Below are 22,552 nucleotides of genomic sequence, written 5' to 3'. Positions count from 1 at the left end.
TAGACGTAGGAAAGCGCTTGCGTGGTTACAGCAGTGAGGTGGGCAACATTCTAGAACATGCAGAAAGTGAAAAACGATCAAACTTCACTTTCTGCACATTGCACTGCTTTTACCTCATGGCAAAGTTGTCATTTCTTTAATAAGACATTAACTATTTTTTTCTGCGGCCCTTCAAGTACCTACAAATCCAAAATGTGGCCCTGAAAGGGTTTGAGTTTGAGACCGCTGTACTAAGGCCAGTACTGAGCAGACTTGGTGTAGATTGCAATTCAGTTTAGAATGGGCTTGGGGAAGGGGGTCCTAGATCAATGCAGCACAACAGTGTCAGTGCGATGAATCTGATTCAGCATTTCTGGGGAGTGATGCCTCTCCTACCCTCCCTTGTGTTGCCCCCTGGAGCAGCAGGGTGAGTCTGGGAAGCAGGTGGTGGTTGGCAGGGAGCTCAGGCCTGGGGGGAGGGAGGAGCTGCCACCAGAGCTTTTAGCTGCTAATCGAATATATGCATAAAGGTGATGCGAGCAATGAATTGCTGCCTGAAGCCCAGCCTCCCTGCAATAAAACAGCCATGATGAATCGTCCCAATCCAGTGCTTGGGACGGCTTCAGGAGCCCTAGCAATTTAGAACATGAGGTCGGTGCTGGGCACACTTTCACAGTCTGAATCCCACAAAAGTTTGAGATGGTTTGGATAAGTGAAGTGAGTTTATTTATCTAAAATATTTATTATCTGTCTAAATCCTAGGCGGCTTACTTCAGAAACTTTTCAAATTCAACCTTACCCTCCTTACTGGGGTGCATAACCAGCCACACGTTATTTGCAAACTTCTGACGTTTCTTGTATCTAAATGTCATCCTACAACCTTCACTGCCATACTCAAGATGTACCACATATTCAATCCATACCAATAGAAAATGATTTCTAGGACCAAAAAGACAGACTGAATTCTTGCATGTGATTTATTTCTCTTTCCTCTTGTCACTTTCATGTGAGAACAGAGAGTCATCCTATGAGCTGGGAGGGAATTCTACAAATTACAACGGCCAAAAAAGGACTCAACAGAAGAGGACAACAGTGCCCGGTACAAACAGGGGATGGGTGGATTAGGTGCCACTCCCCCCTCACCCATTGTACAAGACAGAAACCAGTTCATTCTACTGGTTTTTCAAAAAGGAAAAAAAAAAATACCTGACAGATATGTGGAAGTACTCTCAAATTGAAATGTATTACCACCCCATCTGTATAGCACATTCCTTGGTTCCTCCTCTGTGGTCCACTTACGCATCCTATGATGTATATTAGAAAACGCAATTGTCATTTATTCACTACATTCAAGTCTCTGTAAGAGGTGTATTTTAGAAGGATTTGGCAACAGAAACGCAGCATAGATAAATATACAGTATATATATTAAAATATACAATTATAAATACCAACAGGTCTCTTAATATAGGTTCACAGTAACATTGGAATTCAAGGAAAATAAGGTAACATTAGAGTCCTTGCCCTGGGACTGAGATAGGAGCGAGGTGGAGTGCCCTTGAACATTAGAGATACTGTTGTGTATAACCACCTTTCTCTCTGCAACCCCTGTGGGGGTGGGGAGGGAATAGTAAACAAAGCGGAAGAAAAAGGAACAGAGAATAGTCAGGAGCTCAGTCTCTATGCCTCACGCGTGTGCTTCCGTTGCCTCCCTTAAGTTTCTTTTGATGCGTCTACCATGCGGCCTGCAAAGAATCAGGTGACTAGTCCTCCAAGAATTTAGTCATCAGTACTGGCGCAACTGGAAGCCAGTTGTCATCTGCAGCAGTCATGGAAGTTTGTCACTAGTGGATGGCGCTCGGCTAGCGGCTAAACTGTTGAAAAGCCCAAAGGCGTCTAAATTTTTCACTTGGTTGATGTATTAATTGCTCAAAAAAAGTGTTTCTCAACTTAGTCCCGCTGGACTCCTAAAACACTAAGTACATATTTTTCCTGTATCAACCCCACCCAAAGTACACAAACATATTTTGAGCACATTGATCATAGATACAGGACCCCCCAAGACCAGACTTGGCCCACATTGGAACAATGGAACTTCATAAAGCTAAACTACAGCCCCTGGTTTATCTTCTCTGGCTTTCAACAGAGCTTATCAATTAATTCTCATGCACTGAGAGAAGGCCTGCTCTTCTCCTGTGTCTAGTGACCATAGCACAAAGCACATATTTTTTCAGATCAAAATGTTATCCTGGATTTGTGTACCTGGTTTGTCCAATTGTGATTTTATATAGCCACTCATAAACCTTCTCCTCTGCCCTTGGATTAAGTCCTTATCTTATCAATAAATCCCTAACTAGTAAAATCCTGAGCCATGGTAAGAAAGTGGAGTAGCTAGTTTTTTTGTTGTTGCTAAAATTTCATGCTTGCCCATTCCACCACATACCTGTCCATTTTTAATAGACTGCCCCTCCCCCCAGCTCATTTAGGCCAAGGGCCACATCAATCCCCCCTTTGGATCCTGGTTTGACTACTCAAAGCAGGGTTCACACCTAGGCCTTCAGTGATCTTACCTTGCTTCACGCTGGGGTTGTGTTGGGTATGACCTATCCTATGGATCAGCGTAAGGTTGGGAGTCACTTTCTGCAAACATATCCTTCCAATGCCAATTAGACAGGACAAACTACAACACACAACCAGAAAGACAAATGCCAGACCTAGTAAAATACCCACTAGGCCTTTTACCTATGATAGATTAGGCAGCCATGCAGTTAGCCAATTAAACCAGCCTTTATCCTCTACCTTAAATTGTTCCCAGTTCTGCAATGCTTTGGCCAAAGATGTTATATGTGCTTGTTGGTCAGAGAAGGCATTAGGAATATAAGTACAACACTCCTGACCACTGATGGCAAGGAGATAGTCAAGTGCCATCCGATGTTGGATGGCTACAATAGGTGTTGCTCAATCTCTAGTGAATGTGATTGAGTAACTGCCGTTGTTTCATTACCCATAGTTTCAATAAGGGTGGATAACTGTCTTGTAATTTGGATTAACCTACCTACTCCATAAGCAAGTATAAGGATCATACCGGAGCATTTCTCTTTGATCGGGTAGAAGGTAATTCAGAAAGGATTCCCATAGGGGGTAATAGAAACACAATGTAACAAGTCCCTGACTTTAACTTAACCATTTCAAGATGTTGCCTCCAGAATTTCTAAAGCTAAAGTTTTTATAATAATTTTATATGCACATTTCATATGTAAAGACACACCCAAAATTCACACACATAATCAAACACACAGTCTGGGGCCCCAAACACACCACACTCATATCTATCACATATTCAATAAGTACTATTAAGGTACATATATTCAAAAATGTGAAACCCTATATCTCCCCAAGCCAAACTGCGAGGTCTAGCATGAATTAGCTTGCTAGGGCAACGCAGCGAACAGCTCGGGAAAACCACACTGTGTTTTAAACAAAGAAGAATGGAAAATGTATACATAAGGTAAATATATGATCTATTTAGTTTCCCTAAGTCCAGTTTAACCAACAAATTGCTTAAAGAGTACCCATGGTATGCTTGATTTCGCAGCTGAGAAACCAAGCAAATCCTATCCACTGTCCTAGATAAAGCCTTCTCCAAGTAATTTATGTGAATTTGCTGGCCAAGTAAACATAAGTACAAAAAGAAGAGCTTCCAAGGAAGCACAGGTTATAGAGATACTCTGGACACACCGGCACTCTTGGGGTATAAAGGTCAGGAAAATGCAAAGAAAGACAGTATCGCAACTAGAAAAGATTAAAACTTAGATATGTAAGGCACATCAAAATCCTTAGATGTCCCTAAAATAAGAGAACCTCAATATTACTAAACTTAGAATATTTCTCTATACCCAGAAGTATTGGGCATAGTAACCTAGAATTGAATGCACTAAGGTGTAGAATAAATGCAAAGTGTAAACCCTATGAAACCCAAATACATGCATAAAGGTGATGCGAGCAATGAATGTACACAGGACATATTTCTTCTTCTCTGAGTGCGGTGCAAGAACCAAATTCTCAAAATAAAATTAAATCGTTAAAACAACTCAAGATAATAATAAAAATGTAAAGCACTGCCACATGTGTGCCAGGCCTATAACCTACTACAGGTGTCACAGTACATATAAATACAGGATAAACAAATAGTTCCTGGCAATACCTGTAGAGGATCCTTTGAAGATCTGCAGTGCTACTATAAATAGCTTGCATGGTGTAGGTGTATTTTTTGGGAGAAAAGCAATCATAAATCAAGTGTTTCTAAACCATAATACAGGTTTGTTAAATTATATAAACACAAGAGTTACATAATTAAGAGAAAAATGTGAAAAAACAGATAAATTACATAAACCCAACATTAACACCTAAATAGAGTAAAATCTCTTAACAATAATGTATCATAAAACATATGAAAACAATTGACAATATAAAAACAATAAAAATGTAAAGGAAGGTGTGGACTAGCTGGTAACTCTTCTGACGGTAGATTCGCAACAGTCTCTCTGCTTCTCAAATTCTCAACCGTAGGAGTGAGCGTGATCAGGAGTAAACCAAAGTTATTATCTTGATGTCTTGTGAAGCTTTAAAGGTATGCATGTGTCCTTTTGATTGGAGTCATAAAAGGTCAGAGAAATATGACTGTCCATAGATTTCATGTATGCAGTCTGGATCGGTCCCCTGTCTGCCTGATGCAATCTGCAGTCCTCAGCTTCTACCATCTACAACATAATCAGAAGCAAAACCACATTAATACAATTTCCAAGTGACCAAAAGGCAAGGGGCTTCCATCTTCCAGGGGTAATTTAAAATGGAGTCATAGTAATTCTAGGTAATACAGCTGGCACATATTGGTGTCTGATGTTTGTACCTATATGGATAAGAAGCATAGGGAAGTGGTCAGTAGGTTTTAGTATTTTATCGAGAGAGGTGGTGACGTCACGAATCCTGGCTCCAGGGAGACAGCAGACCTCCCTCGACTGCAAATCTGGTCTACAAATTGGACCCTCGGTTCCTCGCAGCATGGAGTCCCCGATGACTACCACTCTGCGCTCCTTCCGGGGGGGATGATCAGCGTGGTTTGGAGTCAAAGTTGTGCGCTGGGTGTCTTCCCGAGCTTCTTCCGCTACCTCCTCGGTAGTAATATCCTGCAAGACGTGGTATCTGTTGTTCAGATTGAGTTGTGGTGAAGAAGTAGAGCTGCCCTGTTTGGGACAAAAAGAAGAAAAAGGAAGTGAGAAAAGGGGGGGGGGGGTTTCTACGTTTTCCCGTGGAGGAGGTTACCAGCTGCCAGGGACCGGTATCTCCTATCATTTCTTGCACCCCGATCGTGGAATTTATAACTGGAGACCTGGGTGTCTCGAGGATGGATCTGTCATGGGTCAGCTCTGCCAAATGGGAAACCTCCTTGATGGCTTCGTCGATGAAGACTTCATCCTCCCTGATGCTCCTCAAGCGCTGCACCTCCTCCCTGAGACTCCATAGTTCCAGTAGGATGTCCTTGTTCAGCTGCTCCATCTCCTCTGTCTGCGTAGAAACTGTGACGTGGTTTAGGGGGGCGGTCTCGGTCTGCACAGCAACCTCTGCCCTCCGTCCAGTGCCATCCTTCTCCTTCTGCACCATCCCCTGGATCTCGCCGGACGTTGGCGTGATGAACTGGATGGTAGTCTTGGTACTCCTCGTCCTCCCTGCCATATCCAAAGAAAGAGAGATTAGGTGTAAAATAGAAAAGCAATGAGAATAACAGAAACCCGTGCAGAACTTATACCTTGAACGGGGAGACCTTGACCAGGACTTCAGCGGAACGAGATTTGGGAGTAATCATTAGTGCAGACATGAAAGCTGCCAATCAGGTGGAGAAGGCTTCCTCAAGGGCAAGGCAGATGCTGGGTTGCATCCGTAGAAGTTTTGTCAGCAGAAAGCCTGCTGTCATTATGCCATTGTACAGGGCCATGGTGAGACCTCATCTGGAATACTGCGTGCAATTCTGGAAGCCACACTACCGCAAAGACGTGCAGAGGGTCGAGTCGGTCCAAAGAATGGCCACCAGAATGGTCTCAGGGCTTAAAGGTCTCCCGTACAAAGCAAGACTAGACAATTTGCAGCTCTACACTCTAGAGGAGCGCAGGGAGAGGGGAGACATGATTGAGACGTTTAAATACGTCACCGGACGTATAGAAGTGGAAGATAACATCTTCCTTCTTAGAAGCCCCTCAACCACAAGAGGGCACCCGCTCAAACTCAGGGGCGGAAAATTTCACGGCGACACCAGGAAGTATTTCTTCACGGAGCGAGTGATTGATCGGTGGAACGGGCTTCCAGTGCAGGTGATCGAGGCCAGCAGCGTGCCAGATTTTAAGAATAAATGGGACGCCCATGTGGGATCCCTAAGAGGGTCAGGGCAAAACACTAGCTAATCTTAAGGGGAGGGTCTATAGTGGGCAGACTTGATGGGCCTTGGCCCTTTTCTGCCGTCATCTTTCTATGTTTCTATGATGTTCAGACTCCAATGGTATAAGGTTTATACTAAGCCAGCATTTTTCTTTATTAATTAGTAGTTCGCTCTTCCATCAAATTACCAAAATAAAATTAATATACGGGTTTTAATTTGTGCCCAATCAATGAGGAATCTATTAATTCCTGTAGTAACATAATTCAGAAATAGCTTACCTTATCTGTAGTTATCTCTGAAGGCATTCCATATCTGGAGACAGTTCATTCAGTGGCATTGTAATCACTTACCCACGTGTTTCTGTAATAATTGTAAATTCATAAATAAAAGATGTGAAATACCACAACTATTAAATTGCAAATTCATTAATATCTAAATGAGAAAATTAAACTTTCCATTTGAATGAACTACTGTCGCCATAGAAGGTCCCTATCCTAAAGAGCTTATCTGTCAAAAGTTTAACCTAACACTCTGCTCAGTGTCAGCTCTGCCGTACAATTGATAATTGTCAGCATGTTCTGTTGGCTTAACCAGCGTCAGCAAAAGCCTATGGAAGATTACATCCATCGTATCATAATAGTAACTCCACTTTATGAAGACAATTCACACCCCATATAATATTCACCAGTATTTTAACCAATTTACAGAAAGATATGGGTACATAACTTCTATTGTTGTTATTTTCTAAACCAAGTCTCAAATTTATAAATATAAGAGGTTATAAAGATAAGAGGTTAAAATCCTTATCCTCTCTCTAGAACAGGGGTGTCAAACTCAATCACATAAGGGGCCAAAATCTAAAACACAGGCTAAGTCGCAGGACAAATTTTTTTATTAAGATACTTAGTCATAGTAGAAATATAGATCCTTCCTTACCCTTAGACACCAGTGGCACGGTCAGGCACTTGTGTAGAGCGCCCTGCTCCAACCTAGCCTTGCAAAAAAAGCTACTGGGGGAGGGGTCTATGTGAGCTTCGGGGGGGTGGGGGTTTGGGGTTTGTGGGGGGGTCTAATGACATATGCATAGTCAGCATGTAACTGTGAGCATATACTTTATAAAGTTGCCCTGAGTCTGGAAGAGCATTCATTGTATTTCATAATAACCTAGATTATGAAGACTTTCTGAAGAAATGGAATCACCTCAGGAAAAATGAAAGGGGAACCTTTCAGTTATATGAATTTGCCATAAATTAAGCACCAAATCCTGTTGATTGTGGGCGATTCCACCATCCCTGGGGTCAACCTCCAATTATGCTTTAAAAGACAATGCCACCCTTCTTAATCTCTGATACTTGACTGGAAGGGTTCTAGAGTAGACAGGAGCTGCCATCTCTGTTTTGATGGAAGAGTAGGACAGATGGAAACCCAGGTGTTAAGGTTTTATGAAGTGAGCAAGTGTATTTATTACAAGCTGTCACTGGGCTAAAGTCCTGGCCTTACAATCACTATATAACACATATGCATACCTATGGTATTCTGCATCCCTTGCAGTTTTCAAAATGAGGTCGAGACCTGAAGAACCAGTCAGATTGGCATTGGAAGGGCAGCGCAATCATGGCCATCACAGGTTGTCCACTCCAGAGTTGAATGGTATCTATGATGAGCTTCAAGAGCCAGGCAAAGAGGAGGATGTACCAGGAAGAGGAAAACCCAAGGGTACAGCTCCGTTCCAATACTGTCGGTACCAGCTCTGACAAACCCTTTGCTGAAATGGCTAGTAAGTCAGAGGCCCTGAAAAAAAAAACAACACAAAAAACCCACAGTGAAGATTCCCTGGTCAGTTGCGCTTAACCACTACTTGAATAAAACAATCTGCTCTATTCAGTACATCCTGTAGGCTTTCACAACACTGATGGAGCATCTGCGGAGATAGTTACGCATTTTTTGTAGTGGCTGTCTCCACCTGAGTCTTTGCTTCCTTCCTTTCCTTTCCTGTCCTCCTCCTCCTCTTTTCTGTCCATCTTCTGCCACTCTTAAGGCTGCCTAGAACAGGATAAGACATGAGAGGTTTGTTTCCCAGACTTTACTCAGACGAGTCTTCTGCATTTGTGTTTCATAAGTAACAAATCATCAAGACCAGATGATATTTACTCAAGATTTCTAAAAGCACTCAGTTCTGAAACTACAGACCTACTTCTACAAAATAAGCAGAACACAACACAAATCGGGAATGCGTTAGCACATTTTCCTTAAATATGAGCAACAGAACCATGTCAAGGTCCATTCCCATGTCTTATGGCATTCACACACATTCATACCTGGAGGCACCTATTCTCCTTCCCTTGCCTTACTTGGCTAGAAGAAAACAGTGGCACCGAAAGTGCCATCTTTACTGAGACACCACTGTGGGAGAAGCAGGTGCCTTCACACTTTCACATACACTTGCACACTCACATGTACACACATGCATACTCCAGAGGTGTATTGAGGCCAGCAGGGCTATAATACAGCTCCAGGTTTATAAAATATAAGAGAAACCCAAAAACACTCTGGAGTGACAATGTTCCTAAATGGACTTTATTTGAAAGTGTCAAAGTTCCAAAGGTACACTGAAATCATCCACATAAAATAATTCCATCCACATAAAAACTTTAAAGGACCTAGTACGCTAGGGATACAGGACCCAACACGGTCCGCGTTTCAACAAAAAGTCTTCTTCAGGGGTCCCTGGGGGTCCTATAAAGGTGAATACGTGGGAAACAATTGTGTGGTGAGCCGGAAGTGAGACACTGCTTGCATTTGCAATAGAAAGAACAATAATGTGATTTTTCAAAGTAAAGCACTATGAACATCGATGCTAAAACTCAAGCTGTAGTCTCCCTACTCAAAAGATCTTGAAGCAATGGGCCGGAAATTGCCTGATGATGTCACAAGCAGGGAAGACACAACCTGAATTTACTCATCCATCTTCTATAAGAAACCACTGGAAGGGCAAAACCAAAACAAAATATTTTCACCCTTGGCTCCTTTGGAAAGAACATGGATGCTAAAGCTCAAACTGTATTTTCCCTGTTCAAGAGATCATGAAGCAATAGACCAGAAATTGCCTGAAGATGGAAGACACAACCTGAATTTCCCCATCCATCTTCTATAAGAAACCACCGGAAGAGCAAAAACAAAACAAAATATTTCTACCCTTGGCTCCTTTGGAAAGAACATGGATGCTAAAGCTTGAGCTGTATTCTCCCTGCTCAAGAGATCATGAAAAAATGGGCCAGAAATTGCCTGATGATGTCACAAGCAGGGAAGATACAACCTGAACTTTCCAATCCATCTTTCAATAAGCAACTATGGAAGGGCAAAAATAAAAATTTCTTCCCAAATAGGTCAGCACAGTGAGGATTGATTCCAATGGTGAGGCTGCATTTTTTTTGCTCAGGAGATCATGAAGCAATGGGCCAGAAGTTGCCAGATGATGTCACAAGCAAGACAACTATAACCTGAACATTTTCATCCATCTTCAATATGCAACCACTTAAAAGGGTAAAGATAAAAATATTTTCTCCCTTAGCTCCTGGTTAGGAGAGCATCAGACAATGGTCCAAAAATTGCCTGATGATGTCACAAGAAGGAAAACTACAACCTGAGCTTTCTCATCCTTCTTCAATATGCTGCCACCGGGAATGCAATAATAAAAATATTTGTTCCCATAGTTTCTGCATCAAGAACATGGATGCTGAAGGTCAAGCTGATTTCAAATAACACAAGCTGCTCCAAAACTTTCTTTTTCCTGTTAAGTTTTTAGCTGTAGAATTAATAGATACAGAGTCCTCCCATAGAACTGTGTAGGGGAACATTTCAACACAGCAAGACCCCTGAGGGAGAGTGTGGCACAGTGGTTCAAGCTACAGACTCAGCACCCTGAGGTTGTGGGTTCAAACCCACGCTGCTCCTTGTGACCTTGGGAAGTCACTTAATTCCTCCGTTGCCCCAGGTACATTAGATAGACAGGGAAAAATGCTCAAGTACAACAATACATTTATGTAAACAGCATCATCCCCCTGCTACTGGAGACGGCCTCAGCTCCCTTCTGATCTCACCTCTTAGTTCCGTGCCCAGGAAATGATGTCAGAAAGGGGCCGAGGCTGGCGCAAGCAGCAAGTAGAAGATGCTACTTGAACACCTGTCCCCACGTACCTCTTCAAAGATTCACCTGTGTAAGCAGCTTGATGCCCCTGCTGCTGTAACCGGCCTCAGCTCCCTTCTGATCTCACCTCCTAGTTCCGTGCCAAGGAAATGATGTCAGAAAGGGGCCGAGGCTGGCGCAAGCAGCACATGAAAGATGCTACTTGAACGCCTGTCCCCCATGTACCTCTTGAGAGTTTCGCCTGCGAAACCAACATCATCCCCCTGCTGCTGGAGCCAGCCTGAGCTCCCTTCTGATCTCACCTCCTAGTTCCGTGACCAGGAAATGATGTCAGAAAGGGGCCGAGGCTGGCACAAGCAGCACATGGAAGATGCTACTTGAACGCCTGTCCCCATGTACCTCTTGAAAGATTCGCCTGCGTAAGCAGCATCATCCCCCTGCTGCTGGAGCAGGCCTCAGCTCCCTTCTGATCTCACCTCCTAGTTCCGTGCCCAGGAAATGATGTCAGAAAGTGGCCGAGGCTGGCGCAAGCAGCACATGGAAGATGCTACTAGAACGCCTGTCCCCACGTACCTCTTGAAAGATTCACCTGCGTAAGCATCATCAACCCCCTGCTGCTGGAGCCGGCCTCAACTCCTTTCTGATCTCACCTCCTAGTTCCGTGCCCAGGAAATGATGTCAGAAAGGGGCCGAGGCTGGCGCAAGCAGCACATGGAAGATGCTACTTGAACGCCTGTCCCCATGTACCTCTTGAAAGATTCACCTGCGTAAGCATCATCAACCCCCTGCTGCTGGAGCCAGTCTCAACTCCTTTCTGATCTCACCTCCTAGTTCCGTACCCAGGAAATGATGTCAGAAAGGGGCTGAGGCTGGCACAAGCAGCACATGGAAGATGCTACTTGAACGCCTGTCACCACGTACCTCTTGAAAGATTCGGCTGCGTAAGCATCATCATCCCCCTGCTGCTGGAGCCGGCCTCAGCTCCCTTCTGATCTCACCTCCTAGTTCCGTGCCCAGGAAATGATGTCAGAAAGGGGCCGAGGCTGGCGCAAGCAGCACATGGAAGATGCTACTTGAACACCTGTCACCACGTACCTCTTGAAAGATTCGGCTGCGTAAGCATCATCATCCCCCTGCTGCTGGAGCCGGCCTCAGCTCCCTTCTGATCTCACCTCCTAGTTCCGTGCCCAGGAAATGATGTCAGAAAGGGGCCGAGGCTGGCGCAAGCAGCACATGGAAGATGCTACTTGAACACCTGTCACCACGTACCTCTTGAAAGATTCGGCTGCGTAAGCATCATCATCCCCCTGCTGCTGGAGCCGGCCTCAGCTCCCTTCTGATCTCACCTCCTAGTTCCGTGCCCAGGAAATGATGTCAGAAAGGGGCCGAGGCTGGCACAAGCAGAACATGGAAGATGCTACCTGAACACCTGTCCCCAAGTACCTCTTGAAAGTTTTGCCTCGTTTGCAGCATCATCCCCCTGCTGCTGGAGCCGGCCACAGCTCCTTTCTGATCTCACCTCCTAGTTCCGTGCCCAGGAAATGATGTCAGAAAGGGGCCGAGGCTGGCGCAAGCAGCACATGAAAGATGCTACTTGAACGCCTGTCCCCCATGTACCTCTTGAGAGTTTCGCCTGCAAAAGCAACATTATCCCCCTGCTGCTGGAGCCGGCCTCAGCTCTCTTCTGATCTCACCTCCTAGTTCTGTGCCCAGGAAATGATGTCAGAAAAGGGGCCGAGGCTGGCGCAAGCAGCACGTTGAAGATGCTACCTGAACGCCTGTCCCCAAGTACCTCTTGAGGGATTCGCCTATGTAAGCAGCATCATTCCCCTGCTGCTGGAGCCAGCCTCAGCTCCCTTCTCATCTCACCTCCTAGTTCCGTGCCCAGGAAATGATGTCAGATAGGGGCCGAGGCTGGCACAAGCAGCACATGGAAGATGCTACTTGAACGCCTGTCCCCATGTACCTCTTGAAAGATTCACCTGCGTAAGCATCATCAACCCCCTGCTGCTGGAGCCAGCCTCAACTCCTTTCTGATCTCACCTCCTAGTTCCGTGCCCAGGAAATGATGTCAGAAAGGGGCCGAGGCTGGCACAAGCAGCACATGGAAGATGCTACTTGAATGCCTGTCCCCACGTACCTCTTGAGAGTTTCGCCTGCGAAAGCAACATCATCCCCCTGCTGCTGGAGCCAGCCTCAGCTCCCTTCTGACCTCACCTCCTAGTTCCGTGCCAAGGAAATGATGTCAGAAAGTGGCCGAAGTGACACAAGCAGCACATCGAAGATGCTACTTGAACGCCTGTCCCCACATACCTCTTGAAAGATTTGTCTCGTAAGCATCATCATCCCCCTGCTGCCGGAGATGGCCTCAACTCCTTTCTGATCTCACCTCCTAGTTCCGTGCCCAGGAAATGATGTCAGAAAGGGGCCGAGGCTGGCGCAAGCAGAACATGAAAGATGCTACTTAAACGCCTGTCCCCACGTACCTCTTGAAAGATTCACCTGCGTAAGCATCATCAACCCCCTGCTGCTGGAGCCAGCCTCAGCTCCCTTCTGATCTCACCTCCTAGTTCCGTGCCCAGGAATTGATGTCAGAAAGGGGCCGAGGCTGGCACAAGCAGAACATGGAAGATGCTACCTGAACACCTGTCCCCAAGTACCTCTTGAAAGATTTGCCTCGTTTGCAGCATCATCCCCCTGCTGCTGGAGACGGCCACAGCTCCCTTCTGATCTCACCTCCTAGTTCCGTGCCAAGGAAATGATGTCAGAAAGGGGCCGAGGCTGGCGCAAGCACAAGCAGCACGTTGAAGATGCTACTTGAACAGCCTGTCCCCACGTACCTCTTGAAGAGTTTCGGCCTGCGTAAAGCAACATCATCCCCCTGCTGCTGGAGCCAGCCTCAGCTCCCTTCTGACCTCACCTCCTAGTTCCGTGCCCAGGAAATGATGTCAGAAAGTGGCCGAAGTGACACAAGCAGCACATCGAAGATGCTACTTGAACGCCTGTCCCCACATACCTCTTGAAAGATTTGTCTCGTAAGCATCATCATCCCCCTGCTGCCGGAGACGGCCTCAACTCCTTTCTGATCTCACCTCCTAGTTCCGTGCCCAGGAAATGATGTCAGAAAGGGGCCGAGGCTGGCGCAAGCAGCACATGAAAGATGCTACTTGAACACCTGTCACCACGTACCTCTTGAAAGATTCGGCTGCGTAAGCATCATCATCCCCCTGCTGCTGGAGCCAGCCTCAGCTCCCTTCTGATCTCACCTCCTAGTTCCGTGCCCAGGAAATGATGTCAGAAAGGGGCCGAGGCTGGCACAAGCAGAACATGGAAGATGCTACCTGAACACCTGTCCCCAAGTACCTCTTGAATGATTCGCCTGCGTAAGCAGCATCATCCCCCTGCTGCTGGAGCAGGCCTCAGCTCCCTTCTGATCTCACCTCCTAGTTCCGTGCCCAGGAAATGATGTCAGAAAGGGGCCGAGGCTGGCACAAGCAGAACATGGAAGATGCTACCTGAACACCTGTCCCCAAGTACCTCTTGAAAGATTTGCCTCGTTTGCAGCATCATCTCCCTGCTGCTGGAGACGGCCACATCTCCCTTCTGATCTCACCTCCTAGTTCCGTGCCCAGGAAATGATGTCAGAAAGGGGCCGAGGCTGGCGCAAGCAGCACATGAAAGATGCTACTTGAACGCCTGTCCCCCATGTACCTCTTGAGAGTTTCGCCTGCGTAAGCAACATCATCCCCCTGCTGCTGGAGCCAGCCTCAGCTCCTTTCTGATTTCACCTCCTAATTCCGTGCCCAGGAAATGTTGTCAGAAAGGGGCCGAGGCTGGCGCAAACAGCACATGGAAGATGCTACCTGAACGCCTGCCCCCAAGTACCTCTTGAAAGATTTGTCTCGTAAGCATCATCTACCCCTGCTGCAGGAGACGGCCTCAGCTCCCTTCTGATCTCACCTCCGAATTCCGTGCCCAGAAAATGATGTCAGAAAGGGGCCGAGGCTGGCGCAAGCAGCACGTTGAAGATGCCACTTGAACGCCTGTCCCCAAGTACCTCTTGAATGATTCGGCTGCGTAAGCAGCATCATCCCCCTGCTGCTGGAGCCAGCCTCAGCTCCCTTCTGATCTCACCTCCTAGTTCCGTGCCCAGGAAATGATGTCAGAAAGGGGCCGAGGCTGGCACAAGCAGCACATGAAAGATGCTACTTAAACGCCTGTCCCCACGTACCTCTTGAAAGATTCACCTGCGTAAGCATCATCAACCCCCTGCTGCTGGAGCCAGCCTCAGCTCCCTTCTGATCTCACCTCCTAGTTCCGTGCCCAGGAATTGATGTCAGAAAGGGGCCGAGGCTGGCACAAGCAGAACATGGAAGATGCTACCTGAACACCTGTCCCCAAGTACCTCTTGAAAGATTTGCCTCGTTTGCAGCATCATCCCCCTGCTGCTGGAGACGGCCACAGCTCCCTTCTGATCTCACCTCCTAGTTCCGTGCCAAGGAAATGATGTCAGAAAGGGGCCGAGGCTGGTGCAAGCACAAGCAGCACGTTGAAGATGCTACTTGAACACCTGTCCCCACGTACCTCTTGAAAGATTCGGCTGCGTAAGCATCATCATCCTCCTACTTCTGGAGCCGGCCTCAGCTCCCTTCTGACCTCACCTCCTAGTTCCGTGCCCAGGAAATGATGTCAGAAAGTGGCCGAAGTGACACAAGCAGCACATCGAAGATGCTACTTGAACGCCTGTCCCCACATACCTCTTGAAAGATTTGTCTCGTAAGCATCATCATCCCCCTGCTGCCGGAGACGGCCTCAACTCCTTTCTGATCTCACCTCCTAGTTCCGTGCCCAGGAAATGATGTCAGAAAGGGGCCGAGGCTGGCGCAAGCAGCACATGAAAGATGCTACTTGAACACCTGTCACCACGTACCTCTTGAAAGATTCGGCTGCGTAAGCTTCATCATCCCCCTGCTGCTGGAGCCAGCCTCAGCTCCCTTCTGATCTCACCTCCTAGTTTCGTGCCCAGGAAATGATGTCAGAAAGGGGCCGAGGCTGGCACAAGCAGAACATGGAAGATGCTACCTGAACACCTGTCCCCAAGTACCTCTTGAATGATTCGCCTGCGTAAGCAGCATCATCCCCCTGCTGCTGGAGCAGGCCTCAGCTCCCTTCTGATCTCACCTCCTAGTTCCGTGCCCAGGAAATGATGTCAGAAAGGGGCCGAGGCTGGCACAAGCAGAACATGGAAGATGCTACTTGAACACCTGTCCCCAAGTACCTCTTGAAAGATTTGCCTCGTTTGCAGCATCATCTCCCTGCTGCTGGAGACGGCCACATCTCCCTTCTGATCTCACCTCTTAGTTCCGTGCCCAGGAAATGATGTCAGAAAGGGGCCGAGGCTGGCGCAAGCAGCACATGAAAGATGCTACTTGAACGCCTGTCCCCCATGTACCTCTTGAGAGTTTCGCCTGCGTAAGCAACATCATCCCCCTGCTGCTGGAGCCAGCCTCAGCTCCTTTCTGATTTCACCTCCTAATTCCGTGCCCAGGAAATGTTGTCAGAAAGGGGCCGAGGCTGGCGCAAACAGCACATGGAAGATGCTACCTGAACGCCTGCCCCCAAGTACCTCTTGAAAGATTTGTCTCGTAAGCATCATCTACCCCTGCTGCAGGAGACGGCCTCAGCTCCCTTCTGATCTCACCTCCGAATTCCGTGCCCAGAAAATGATGTCAGAAAGGGGCCGAGGCTGGCGCAAGCAGCACGTTGAAGATGCCACTTAAACGCCTGTCCCCAAGTACCTCTTGAATGATTCGGCCTGCGTAAGCAGCATCATCCCCCTGCTGCTGGAGCCAGCCTCAGCTCCCTTCTGATCTCACCTCCTAGTTCCGTGCCCAGGAAATGATGTCAGAAAGGGGCCGAGGCTGGCACAAGCAGCACATGGAAGATGCTACTTGAACGCCTGTCCCCACGTACCTCTTGAAAGATTCACCTGCGTAAGCATCATCAACCCCCTGCTGCTGGAGCCAGCCTGAACTCCTTTCTGATCTCACCTCCTAGTTCCGTGCCCAGGAAATGATGTCAGAAAGGGGCCGAGGCTGGCGCAAGCAGCACGTTGAAGATGCTACTTGAACACCTGTCCCCACGTACCTCTTGAAAGATTCGGCTGCGTAAGCATCATCATCCCACTGCTGCTGGAGCCGGCCTCAGCTCCCTTCTGATCTCACCTCCTAGTTCGGTGCCCAGGAAATGATGTCAGAAAGGGGCCGAGGCTGGTGCAAGCAGCATGTGGCAGGCATGAGGTCAGAAACATGGATGCTCCATTGTAAGATTGTACCAACGAAGAACAACATGCAGTAGTGCGCTTTCTTTGGGTAGAGGGAGTGAAACCTGTGGAAATTCACTGTCAGATATTGACTCAGTATGGATATAGCACTCTGAATCAATGAAAGGTTTGAATGGGTAGAAAAGTTTAAAGTGGGAAGAACAGGTGTAACCGACAAAAAGCGTCATGGTCGCTCATCAACATTGCACACACGAGAGCACACTGATAGGGGCGATGCCTTGATTAGAGAAGACTAACAGATAACGGTGTCTCAAGTGGCTATAAATTTGGATATTAGCTACGGATCTACATTTGCCATAATGCTTGATGACTTGGAACAGAGGAAAATCTGTGAACGATGGGTTCCCAAACAGCTTACCGATCAGCATAAGCAACAACGTGTGGAGGTCGTGACCCAGTTCCTGAGATGGTAGGAAGAAGATCCGAGTATTCTGGAGAGAATTGTCACTGGTGACGAGACATGGACGCATCACTATGACCCAGAGAGCAAAAGACAAAGCATGATGAAGTAAAGAAAGTGGTGCTTTGGGAGTAGCCGAAAAGCTTCTTTTCTGCAGGAATGCAGAAACTTGTTGAATTATACAACAAATGCATGGGGACTATGTGGAAAAGTGATATGTTCAATTGCTCACAGTTACTTCTATTAAAGCAATTAAATGTATTTTGCCTTTAGTTTTTGATTCGCCCTCGTACTTAATATGATCAACCAAGCAGGTGAAACTCTTTTAGTGATGATGGAGCCTGATGGAAGGCTAAAAAAGTCTTTCCAAGACTCAGAGATGAAGGAGAATACACAGAGGATGATGAAGATAAATTGACATTACTTAAATATTTCTTTTTGGTGTTCACGGAGACAAGTGAAGTAGACCACAATGATTTACCACATATTTTGCTCTTTGGAAGTGTACGAAAGTTTAGGAGTGTATTAAACTCTTCCATCAGCCAAGATGATTTTACTTCCTCTTCTTCTTCTACAAGCGTTTCCAGTTGGAGTAGGGACCAGCGAGGGAGTGGTGAAAACGTGTATCTTTAAAGTATGGTTTGTTGTTCTGATTGATCTTTGAAAAGTATATGGTTTTGCTATTTGGAAGTGAAAAGGTTTTGTTGCTTGGAAGTGTGATAGAACTTTAAGGATATACTGAAGTTTGGGAGTGTGATACATTCTTTAAAAAAGCTTCGATATATTTGGGGGCTAGTAGATGGGAGATAGGTTCAGAAGGATAAAAACAGCCATGGCACGAAACAGATAAAGGACAGAAGGGCTTCTCCTTCAGCTCTGAGGTTATGAGGGAATAGGGGGAAAGCGAAACTGTCATAGGCCTACCTTTGATGGATGGTCTTTCCACCATATGCCATTCCATTCACTCTGAAAAGTGCAGCCTGGATGAATAAAAATGAAACCTTTTACTTCTCTGACTTATCTCTTAGAGTTTTTGCTTTAACCTTCTCGTTCAAATACTTTCTTCTACTACCCCTACTCATTCACATGGCTACCTTTCACTCTCAGACTTTTCCATCTCAGTTTGACTCTATCTGACCATCATCTAATGGCTTTCACACTTAACCACAAAGTCTTTCCAAATCACCATCAACACATTAGGAATCTTCAGGCTATTGCCTCTTGCACTTTCATAACCCCAAACTCTCCTCTGCTTGAGATATTCTCTATCCTATCAGGTGTATAAAACGCCATCCTTTGCTGACCTGAATCTGCTACATATATTCCTGTGATTAAAATCCCATGCCCCTGCTGTCTTCATACATTCAAAATTCTTGCTGACCTCCTTCCAGTCTTGCTATTGCACTTGCCAAACACCCATTTAACAAACTGCTTGCCCCCAACTCTCGCCATTTCTGCCTCCACATACAAGGCCCTATCTCTTTACTTTCTGCCCAGACTATGACTTGAGTACTTCCATAAAATTAACAAATTGATCTTGAGTTCCCTATTAAGTCACTTCAATCTCCCCTTTCCACACATCATTTTTATGCCCTTATCCTTTATCTGTTGCATCTGACTCTTTTGATCATCATCTACTCCTTGTCACATTTGGGTTCTGTCTTGGCTTTCTTCTTATCTTTCCCATCACATGTTTAATTCATGCTCTGATAGATCCTTCTCCACTGCTATCCACCTATCAGTCAGCTTGCATTAGGGCTCTGTTTTGGAATCTCTTCTGTTCTTTCTATACAGTTACAAGATCCTTTATCCAAAATCCTTGGGACCAGTTTTTAGAATTATTTCAATATTAGGCAAACATTAAATACTTCAAGCACTTCAGACACAAACTTGTTCTAAGCTATTGCTAACTTTTACTAAACTGCGTTAAGAGGTTTCTTCCAATCACCACCCAAACCACATCCTTTTGCACTGTACATGTAGTAAATATTTACACATGTGGGAAATCCTATTTCATCTGGTCCAGTTTCAAGGAAAGACTCAAAAGGTGAGGGCTCTTCAGCTTGGAAAAGAGAAGGCTGAGGGGAGACAGGATTGAAGTCTACAAAATCCTGAGTGGAGTGGATCGATTTTTCACTCCATCAAAAATTACCAAGACTAGGGGGACACTCGATGAAATTGTAGGGAAATACTTCTAAAATCAATAGGAGGAAATACTTTTTCACTCAGAGAATAGTTACATTCTGGAACGCATTGCCAGAGGTTGTAATAAAGACAGATAACGTAGCTGGTTTTAAGAAAGGTTTGGACAAATTCCTGGAGGAAAAGTCCATAGTCTGATATTAAGACACAGGGGAAGCCTCTGCTTAAAGGGGTCCCCAGACTCTGTATATCTTCATTAGAGGTCCCTGAAAAAATTTCATCAATTTCTGAGATGGTCAAGTGGGGAGCTCTGGACCACTTGACTTGGAATGACCATATGTGACCTATTGAGAGAAAAGGTGGGATATGTTGCTTATTTATACCACAAGATAGAGGGATATCAACTGCATAATTCTGCAAAATTTCAGCCTCAGATACGGACAAATTATGTCTTTTAACACATTTATCGATAAAAAAAAGTAATTAAGTACCTTTTAGGCACTTGTGGGGTTTTTAGGCTGGAGAACATGAAAAACATCACAGTTGTGGAAAAAAATTGTATAGTCCCTTTCTACTGATCCTACAATACACAAAACTTTCAAAATGAAAGCCACCCAAATTTACCCCTCCAAACTTTTATAGTCGTTGTCTCTGTTATTTGTTACCCCACTTTGCTAAAATCAGGTTTTACTTGGATATTTAATATACACCTGCAAATTATGAATAGGACTTCTAAAACATGGGCCCAGGAGTGGTTCAAACCTTACTGTTTGTGACATGTTAAGTGCTATTAAACCTTACCTTTAAACTGCACTTTGGTTTGTGTTCATCTGTAGCTCCTTACGTCCCAGTCAGGGTTCCCTGGCGTGCTAGCACTATTCCCACGCCTTTTGTCTGCAATGTTTTGGGGTGCAACCACGAGTGTTGGGGCTGCTTTATCCCTCTCCTGGTGTTTTTCCATGACCGGCACCTCTTTGTATCTCTCGTAGTGGCTTGGAGTCTTCATGTCTGCATTGAGACCCTTTGACCCTCTTTTGCTGCTGTGAGGTCATCATGGCACCCTTGAGTCTTGGAATTCTATTGCCTCTGTGGCAGATGCCTGCCTGCTAACAAGTTAAAAACAATTCAATAAAAATGGACGGAAAGTCCTACCGTTAGGGTGAGCAATTGCTTCCCTCATTGATTTTAATGGACCTGAAGTAAATGAAGGAAGCAAAGTTTCCCAAATCTAAAATCAAATCACAAGGCTGATTGACACATACAGAAACTAAAGTCGGGCCTTACCAATCAGGAGCTGCGTTTCACAGCAGCTCCTGATTGGTGAAGCCGACTTTAGTACAGGAAGAGGATTTCCTTCACTCGCCAGCACTCCGGCTACCCTCTTCTGTCTTTCCAGCTGTCCTCTCCTGGTTGGCGGTTCGCGGTCGGAAAATACTGTGAATGACCAGGACCTCCGACCGCAAATTCGCAAAGCAGCACTGTACAAAAAGGGCCTGAATTGACATCAATTAAAAACTTCTCAGCAATAGAGTCAATTGGAAATATTTAGACCATAGTTAATCTCTATTTTGCACATCTTTCACATCCATCCATAATTCAATTACCATTAAAAAAATACATGAAGTAGACTAAGCAGCTCATTGTCAAAAAAGAAACCATCCAAAAAAGAGGCAGATACAGGTGTTTTTCTCACAAACCCCTTCCAAGTGTTTATTTTTGAAACTCATTTTCTAGACAGATTCTATGCTGTTCAGCTGCAGTGTATATAAATCTCAAGGTGTGGTTTGGCTGGGCCTAGGACGGGCTTATGATCTGGACATGTGCTTCCAGAGGACGTAATAGGGTAGAGTACAGTACTGGGGTTTAAGAAAGGATTGGACAATTTTCTGCTGGAAAAGGGTTATAGAGGGGTATAGATAAGAGGATTACTGCACAGGTCCTAGACCTGTTGGGCTGCCGCATGACCGGACTGCTGGGCATGATGGACCTCAGGTCTGACCCAGCAGAGGCATTGCTTATGTTCTTATGGAGATCTTTCTGCAATAATTGAACATTTTAGAATACGTCCAGGGCACAATTTGGACCTCTGGAGCTAGATCTGTTTGAACAACGAATAAGTGCCAAAAAGGTACCCAAACTGGTCAATGACCTTCTCCCACCCACCCCCAAAGCTGTGAATGTGTTCTGCCCTGATATTATGTGAGCATCTGCTCAGTTTCTTGTATAAGAACAAGTGTTTGTAATAGATGTATAAGTTATGTGTGCTCTATCGACTTCAATTCCCTGAGAGCTAGGCTGCTTCCACAGAGCAGTCTGGGAGCGAGCAGTGGCCATATTGCAGAGCACACGGTTAGATGAGAACCTGAGTGTTGTATTCTCCCACCAGGGGAACCCAAGATCAGCCCCTTTTGTAAAAAAAAATGCAGTTGGGAAGAGGTAAGATAAGGACACTAGCACTATTTCTGAAGCTGAAAAGGAAACATTTCATGTGTCTCTGCCTTCTGCCTGTGAAATGAAACAAATCACTGTTTATTGATCAAGCGGTTTGTACCTGGGGACAGTCGATGTCTGCATTTCTTCATCGTTTCTGTGTCAACACATCTTGCAATAAGCTGAATGAACTCTTTCTCAGCTGTCTATTTCAATTATCTTTAACCAGATGCTCCAAAACATATGGCCCAAACAGAAATAAAAAATTAAAAACCTATTTCCTCTCTGGCTCATTCCACATGAAAAGAAGCTGCACTGAAGGCTGAGAAGCACCACTTGCTTTAAAGTCACATGGTATCTCATCTTCAGATACAATCTCATTTGTTCATGATCATGTTATTTGATTTCTTCATGGTTAGAATCAGAGAACATTAGGGCTGGAGGTGAATTCATACAAACATCTAGGACCATGAGTCAGCCGGAATGTTCTACTGCAGCATGAAGGAACTATGAAGGACTGAATTGCTCTAGACATGGGAATAAAGGAGGCCCAAAATCAGTGGCGTACTTAGGGTAGGACACCCGGAACCCATCATTTTTTGACGCACACATCGCCATGTAAAAAAATATTTTTAGTAATAACCCTTGCTGGTCCGATGTGTTACCTTCCATCAAGCTGGAAA

At 45.5% G+C, this 22,552-nt stretch overlaps 1 long non-coding RNA gene across 2 annotated transcripts; it reads right to left on the bottom strand.

The window, feature by feature from the left end:
• Positions 1 to 1,004: 1,004 nt before the first annotated feature.
• Positions 1,005 to 22,552, bottom strand: LOC117348670. 2 transcript variants are annotated; one of them, XR_004537028.1, is made up of 9 exons: positions 21,991 to 22,552; positions 20,241 to 20,545; positions 18,222 to 18,277; positions 8,345 to 8,450; positions 7,934 to 8,198; positions 6,686 to 6,767; positions 5,367 to 5,703; positions 4,887 to 5,220; positions 1,005 to 4,737 (listed from the first exon to the last, which is right to left on the bottom strand). It is a non-coding gene; the product is annotated as an uncharacterized LOC117348670 (long non-coding RNA). The 2 variants fall into 2 exon arrangements; XR_004537029.1 differs by lacking the exon at positions 18,222 to 18,277.

This window comes from Geotrypetes seraphini, chromosome 14 (assembly GCF_902459505.1).
Source record: "Geotrypetes seraphini chromosome 14, aGeoSer1.1, whole genome shotgun sequence".
NCBI classification, from domain to species: Eukaryota; Metazoa; Chordata; class Amphibia; order Gymnophiona; family Dermophiidae; genus Geotrypetes; species Geotrypetes seraphini.
Note: the sequence above shows the minus strand (reverse complement) of the source record. Positions and strands in the feature narration are given on the sequence as shown.